Source organism: Brassica napus, chromosome C1 (assembly GCF_020379485.1).
Source record: "Brassica napus cultivar Da-Ae chromosome C1, Da-Ae, whole genome shotgun sequence".
NCBI classification, from domain to species: Eukaryota; Viridiplantae; Streptophyta; class Magnoliopsida; order Brassicales; family Brassicaceae; genus Brassica; species Brassica napus.
This window is the reverse complement of record NC_063444.1, coordinates 48,620,767-48,629,282: the sequence shown is the minus strand read 5'-3', so window position 1 is coordinate 48,629,282 and position 8,516 is coordinate 48,620,767. Positions and strand designations below refer to the sequence as shown.

General features: G+C 28.1%; 1 long non-coding RNA gene across 10 annotated transcripts; it reads left to right on the top strand.

The window, feature by feature from the left end:
* Window positions 1-1,215: 1,215 nt before the first annotated feature.
* Window positions 1,216-3,411, top strand: LOC106379389. Of its 10 annotated transcripts, none has more exons than XR_007318108.1 (6): window positions 1,216-1,910; window positions 2,014-2,198; window positions 2,342-2,402; window positions 2,579-2,619; window positions 2,717-2,870; window positions 2,952-3,411. It is a non-coding gene; the product is annotated as an uncharacterized LOC106379389 (long non-coding RNA). The 10 variants fall into 10 exon arrangements; XR_007318109.1 differs by having other exon boundaries at window positions 1,217-1,910; window positions 2,014-2,182; XR_007318106.1 differs by having other exon boundaries at window positions 1,219-1,910; window positions 2,326-2,402.
* The last annotated feature ends 5,105 nt before the right edge of the window (window positions 3,412-8,516 follow it).

Below are 8,516 nucleotides of genomic sequence, written 5' to 3'. Positions count from 1 at the left end.
CTAATTGTGACATGTACAATTTACTATATTTAGATTTATGTTTTTGGTAAGATTTCTTAAATATAATAATGATGATTTTCTATATACAGATTTATATTTTTGGAAAAGTTTCATAATATAGTAATAACTAATAAATTTTATATCAAAAATATTTTTTTCTCAGTAAATATTCATTTTGGTAAGATTTTATGATACCTAATAACTTTTCTATATCTATTAAAATAATATGTTTATATATATAAATAATAATTACGAATTTTAAAATTTTACATCAATATATGAATCATATTTTTATTATTAAAATAAGTGTAGTTTAAAATAACATATATAAGTTATTTTTTATTTAATGTATATATTATTAGAAATAATTTATATATTTACAAATAGAAATATTTAAAAATGGTAATTAAATAAAGAATAATATAATAAAGTAACTTTATAAATTTCAATTATTTTTATCAAAAGTTAAATAATGCAAAATTAAAAGGTCAAAGTAAACTTGAATAAATCAAACTAAAAACAATTACATTATGGTTTTATTTTTTAAACTAATAAAAGTAAAATATAAAAATAGAAAATTTTATTTATACATAAATTTTTTAAATATTTTATATATGTGTATGGCGCAGTTGAACTCCTAGTACAATACAAAAAGGATCCCCTAGACTATATTTGAGAAGTGATTTGTATATGTGTCATCACTACATTAACTTTCACAAAAAAAAATGATGACATGGTTTAAAAAAATATGACATGGCATAAATCTAATTGTGACATGTACAATTTACTATATTTAGATTTATGTTTTTGGTAAGATTTCTTAAATATAATAATGATGATTTTCTATATACGGATTTATATTTTTGGAAAAGTTTCATAATATAGTAATAACTAATAAATTTTATATCAAAAATATTTTTTTCTCAGTAAATATTCATTTTGGTAAGATTTTATGATAACTAATAACTTTTCTATATCTATTAAAATAATATGTTTATATATATAAATAATAATTACGAATTTTAAAATTTTACATCAATATATGAATCATATTTTTATTATTAAAATAAGTGTAGTTTAAAATAACATATATAAGTTATTTTTTATTTAATGTATATATTATTAGAAATAATTTATATATTTACAAATAGAAATATTTAAAAATGGTAATTAAATAAAGAATAATATAATAAAGTAACTTTATAAATTTCAATTATTTTTATCAAAAGTTAAATAATGCAAAATTAAAAGGTCAAAGTAAACTTGAATAAATCAAACTAAAAACAATTACATTATGGTTTTATTTTTTAAACTAATAAAAGTAAAATATAAAAATAGAAAATTTTATTTATACATAAATTTTTTAAATATTTTATATATGTGTATGGCGCAGTTGAACTCCTAGTACAATACAAAAAGGATATACGAGGAGTAGGGAGGATGTCCACCTCGACAATAAAAATCAACCAATAGGGATGTTGTTTTCCTCCACGTCACATCTATTGGGTTTTTGTTTCACACTTGCGTATGAGCTTCAGAAAATAACTTGAGCCCATTGTTAAATTAGATTTCTTTGTTCTTGCCTAAGACCTTCATATTTTTCAGACAAAAAATTACAGAGAACTTAAGCGTCGATTGGCTCTCTCTAACGTCTCCTTCTTCCATTGATACGTTCTTTACTCCCAGCTTCTGTGTGACTAACCCACTCTGCCTCATTCAATCGACCTCATCGCATCCTCAAAGTAACCATCTAAAGCTCGAGTATAAATATCTCCTTCTTCCGGCACGAACAGCACAACTTCAACGAGATCTAAAAACTTAGTCTATTCAACTTATCGATTATTACTATGGCGAATTCCTTCATCATTCTTGCCGATCTGAAAGCTGGGCGCTGCTCTAACACTGTGAAGGTTCGTTTGCTAAGGTTTTGGGAGGCAAGAAATCCATCCGTATAGGTTGAAGAGGGCGAATGAATTTTAGAGAAATTTGTGTGTTTTGTTGTTGTGTTAACAGGTAGGTCGGTGAAGGAGATTGTTGAAGTCGTCTTGCAAGAACCATGAGGAGGAGCTTAACTGGAGCAAGAGTTCCTTATGCCTCGATGTTGACAGTAAATCATCATTACATGCAGCGTCCCACTTCAAGATTCACTTATCTGAAGGCTTTAGCTTCAAAAACATACGTGGTATGGTCCACCAAAGGTTGTTCTTTTCATATGATTGGAACTTGGATTGAACTATTAAAATATCCTTGCTTATAGTAATCGCATTATATATATCTTGTATTCTAAAATATATTTGATGATTTCAACTTATTTTTTGGCTTCAGTGTACCTCCTTTGCAGGGCCTTGGAAGACAAGCGTATATCTTCTTGGTGGATGGTGGACTTAGGCGAAGATGACCAGGTCTCCTCCATTACTTCTCTTTCTATCACATCATTTGTTTTAGTAAAGACACATGCAGTCCAAGAACTTCATAACCTGAGTAACAGAAAATTTAGTTCGTTTTTAGTTTGATATCTCAGAACCTAACCAGCTGACTATAGTGGGATGCATCTTATGTGCAACTATTACACTTTCAGATGATGGGTCAAGCACATACGCAAGGTCCTGGAAGTTTCAGGTATCTTATCTATATGTTTAACAGTTTAAGCCTAGACTTTATGTCTTATTAAGACAAGCAACTTAGGAAGATTATATGTATCTTGATGGGTATGAAGGGATCAGTGGATAGGAAAACATGGACGGACTTGAGAACTCTATGGTTACTTCCATTGGAAACTACACTTCAATGAAATAGCCTCTTGACTGTCTCCACCACACATGTGTGCCTTTCCATTACAATATCTAGACACAGTGAAGGAAGGTATTCAAGTATGGCTTTTTTCTTCTGTCTCTGGTGCTCAGTGACCTGTCTTTGTAATCTTACTTATAACATGGTGTGTTTCCAAGCAGACAACATTTATAGAGCAGGTGGTAGCAGATGAAAGCAATATGGAAGGTGTTCCACCAGCTTGCTCGAGGATATTGAACTGGCATCTTCACTTGAATGCCCTAGATGTCCCTTATCCACAAGGGTGGGTGATCCAAAAGAATTTTGAATCTGTCATAACTGTGAGATAGTTCCAAGATACAACTTTTGACTGGTAAAGATTTATATGGTTGATGAACTTTTGAAGTCTCAGGTGTTCAGGAACTTATAAGCAAAAGGTGAAGTTCAAGACCATGAAAATTTGGTGTATTTAGTATGATATGGAATTATTATGTGTTATATTTTATATTGACCCAATTCATAATTGGTGGAGTTTATTAATTTGTTTGCGTTTATTAATTTATCGAATACTAACTCATAGAGTTTCTACTTTAATGGGTTCAGAAAACTTCATAGATAAAGCTTTTTTATTTTTTTTATTAATATATGAAGTAAAAGTATCATCAAACTTAAAAATTTCAAATTTTAAACCGGATAACATACTACAGATATTAGAATATAAAATTTTATCTTTTTCTTTGATAATATTACGTATAAAGTAGAAGAAATGTACATATTTATATTAAAATAGACGAAAAGTATACATTTTTAAAACAGTCTTCTATTGATAAGTTCAGAAATAACCATTTGCACTTTTAATCATGCTCGAACTGCAACAATGTGAATTGAGGATTGCTATTAACCAAACAAATAAAACAAATAGAAGCATTGATTAGTGTTACGAAAATTTACATACTGTTTATGTTTAAAAAAAAGCTTTACAAACCCCCTAAACTCTCATTGAAGAGAAAAAAAAATATGGTAACAAAATGGAAAAGGCTCCAGACTATACCTACAAACTTATTACTCTTTGCATGTATGTATTATATACTACTTCTCAAAAACATAATTCTAAATAAATAAAAATTTCCAGCGAAGATATAAGTTAAGTCTATTCAACTTTCAGTTTAATTAAAAACAATATAATTTTCTCTTCTAAACCTATAAATTCTTACAATATTAAATCAAATTTATTTAAATTTATAAATCATCTTTAAAAATTTTGAAGCAAAAAATTTTAGGTAATACCAACACGAAAAACGATATTTAGTTTAAATGTGATTAAAGAGACACATAAATACCAAAAATAATTTTTAAAAAATAACCAAGATAACAAAGCATTAGAAGATCAAAAAAACATATGATCAAATTATAAATGAAATGAAACACAAAACATCTTATATTTTTCAATATACTTCAATAAAGATGTTTCAATTAGACAATAACAATACATTTATTACATGGAATAATATATAAAGATTCAAATTGAAAAACTAAAAATTTTGAATTCAAAAACATATTATTAAAAAAATTATATTATTATTTATTTAAATAATTATGTAAAATATTTTTATCATTTTTTTTGTATGCTCTATTGATGAAAAAACCTTATTTTAGGATGTTTTGGAAAAAATGTTCTATAAGATCTTTTGTAAGAATTACCTCATTGTTTATATTATGTATAAATTACCATAGCGGAATGCAAAACTAACTAAAAGTTTTGTTTTCTCATATGTCTTCAACGACAAAATTAGAACATAAATGTAAATTTCTTAGAAATGTGTAAATTATAATTGAAAATGTCATTTTTTTTTTAATTCTGTATTTTAAATTCAAAATGAGGAGATCCAAATTTAGAACTACAGAACGTCTTGGTTATGTAGTAGTAATACAATTAAATTTGTACAAAGGTGAATGCAATGTTAAAATAGATGTTATAAAATAAAAATGTAAATTAAGTTTTAAAGGTATTTAATTTCTTAAGATCTTTACTTGCTTGAAATAACGGACGTAAATCCATTAAAGTGAAAGGCCTTAAAAATTTACCGAACACCCGTCTTCGTACGAAGCACCTCAATCTCATCAGATATGAAAGGTGCAACCACAACTATGGTTACAATGAACAATTAAGGTAGTGATCACACTAAGCTTCACTTACTACTTTGATATGTCCTCTCACTTCTTTCTGACAAGTCTTATGGTGTCTTCACATCTTCATCAAATGTCATCCATAAAATAAGTTAAAGTAATCAACGAATTCCAAAATCATTTTTCACAATTGGATAACGGTCACAAAAAACTCTTTTAATTATTAAGAGCATAATATTCAGATATTCTGGTAGTCTTAAATATTGGTGGTAACTTTTGCTAATTATAAAAACAAGTTCAAAAACTGATGGACAAAGTAAAATAAATTTTAAATATCTTCGTATTTGCTATATTATTTTCCTAAAAACACACACACAAATAATTTTCAAATCATTAAAAGATATTATTGTACAAAATCCGACGCGTAGCGCCGGCAAACCCTTAGTATTGATTAAAAATGATAGAATGACGATTGGAACAACTGCCTTAAATTATTATTTGCGCTGGACTTGCATATCTGGTGTTTGATATACAGCATTTCTATTATTAAAAGAGAAGTATCAATATAAATTGCCCATTAGTTTTCAAAGTTATTTACATTTGAATGCCACTGAAGTAATAAATTTACCTATCTTTTAGTATTTTTGTCTTTTATAGTTTAATTAATGTATTTTCTTAAAATAAAGTATAACAAATTATGTTTATTTATTTTTAAAAAATATTTTCTATAATCTAGGTAAACAATAAATCAATACTATTAAAACATAAAGCTTTTTTTTTTAGGTGCCCATCTATTTTAACAATATTTACAAAAATGTGCCATTGGTTTTATTTCAAACCAGTGTTTTATTTATTTTATATTCAACGTTTTTATTTTTAATGTAACACTTATTATTTTATTTTTTTTAATGTCTTTCCCTTTTTGCTGTAACTAAACGCGTGTATGCAATCTAGAACATTGATTCGGGACAATTTCTTGAATGTATCATTTTTTTATGAAACTTATATCATCATGTTCCATCAACACTCATGTTTCAACATTTAAGTTTTTAAGGTACAATCGATGTTGCGTTTTTCATTCATCAAGCTTCGATATTTCAAGTATACATTCTTAACTGTGAAACTATACATTCAGTTCATTTATTAAAGTATCATTTAGTTAAAATCGATTGCAAGCTTATCAACACACATGCTGCTCTATTCAAAATTATACATAATGTGATCATAAAAACAATGTTCAGTCATTTTATATATACCGAAGCTATTAAGTTTAAGATGTGTGGAGACGAACCCAAATACAAATATGTTTAATTTATTCATTATTTTTTTTTAAATTAACACAGCAGCATAATTATATGGATAATCACTAAACAAAAAATATAGGCCAGCTGTGCAATATACTCGACCAACGTATTCAATTTGCAGATCTTTTGCAAATCACAAACCAAAAAAAAATTACTATAAAATAAAAGGCTAATATTTAGTAAACTATTCTATATTTTCTAAAGTCACGTAAATTTAGTATAAGAAAGGAAAATTTTGCAATTTTTATACTTAAAAATAACGAATAATCTAAATCATAAATACTCAGCCAATCATATATTCCCATATTTTCAACGTAACAATAACATAAAATCAAAACAAGAAAGTGTGAATTTGGTAACTGTAGAGCTGGGACGGATCCGGATATCCGGGAAATTTAGGGTATCCGGATCCGGATCCGGATCCGGATCCGTCGGATCCGTGGATTTAATATCCGGATCCGGATTCGTGGTTTCCGGATATCCAGATTTCGGATATCCGTCTCTATATTCAATTATCCGCGGATATCCGGATCCGGATCCGGATCCGCAAAAATAATTAAAAATAATAATTTTTTTTAAAAAACTAAAATTTTAAAAATAATACATAAATGAAATATTTATACAAGAGTTATATATATATATATATATATATATATGTCTATAATATTGTAAAAACTAAAATATAATATTACAAAATTAATTTATGTATAAATATTATTATATAAAGTATAAATATTAATGAAATTTAAAAAGTTAATGTGTTTTAAAAGTACGGATCCGGATCCGGATATCCGGACCTAAAAATTAAGATATCCAGATCCGGATCCGGTTTGGACGGATCCAAGATTTTACTATCCGGATTCGGATCCGGGCACCCCGGATATCCTATTTTCGGAGCGGATACGGAACGGATCTCGGATCGAATCCGGATCTCGGATAATAAGCCCCAGGCCTAACTGTAATATCGATGATAATATACCAGAAAATCTAATGTTACATAACTTGAATAAACTTGATTGTCAAGATAATAGTTTTTCCTAAACTCACGGCCTCTATTTAATAAACTGAATTAGAATATTCTAAACCTGATGCTTTTACTTTGCTTATATGTATTGACGATCTACAATCAAACCAGACAGGCCATCTAGACTCAAAGCTTCTTTTCTAATATAATGTCTTCTAAAACAACTTGGTTTATTGAAGCCAAAATCATAAACACCTGGAAACCATCAAATGTTGGTTTTGGTGAGGCTTTAGAGATCATATTTTCAGACAAAAAGGTAAATAACTACTGCGACATTTTTAAGTTTTCGGTTTAACCTTTTTTTACTGAGATCATGATTTATATGCTATTTTAATGTAATTTGTTCCAGGGGATAAAAATTCATACTACTTGTAGGAAGAACTATTTGAAATCTTTGGGGGATCAATGTATTGTTGGCGAATGGAAATACTATTGAAAACTTCTAAGTTAGTGAACCTGGAAAACATTTCCGACCAACAAAACTCATGTACATGATAATTTTTGGTTTTATATGCAGGAGTTTGAATATTTTCCAACTGACACAATTTGGTTACCGGAAATGGCTGGTGATTTGGAAAAGAGTGATGGAAGGACTAAGATTCAGGACACAAGATGACATAAGAAAATAAAAATAGGTCCCATGAGGGATTGTTGTGATTTTTGTTGGATTTAAAAATACATCATTGGCTTTTAAATACGGGACCCAAACTGGTGTAGTCTGGTATATATCCTTCGAGTGTTTCTGGGATATCTGGAAAAATATGAAGAATGCAGGTTCCTAAGGGATCCGAAGACTATCGGAGGACACAAGCATCAAGATGCTTTAGCTGGACTACTGGGTTTCATATCTTAGGGAATTGTGAGGTTTAGACACTGATAAAACTTATATCTCACATGATTGGATAGAGAAAGTATGTATCTATAAGGGTATCTCCTAATTAGCTCGGACGATGTTCAATAGCGTCCGTTATTTTGTATGCAGTTTCCATTATGTGAAGGACAAGATGTATGGTATTTTGAATATAATTTATATTTTTTAAAACAGCAAGGATATGAACAACCTTTGAGAGAATATTATTCTTAAATTTAGTTTACAAAAAAAAAAAAACTCTTAAATTCAAAAAAAAAGAAAAAAAAACTCAAACAACCTACATGTAATCCTTATGTCATTATAATCTTATTTGTCATCGTATCATTTGAGTATTAACTTCATGTAATCCTGCTGTCGTTATTTTCACACTCCAATCTGAAATCTTTATATATAAAGAACTGTTTTCTCTCCTGTGAGGCTG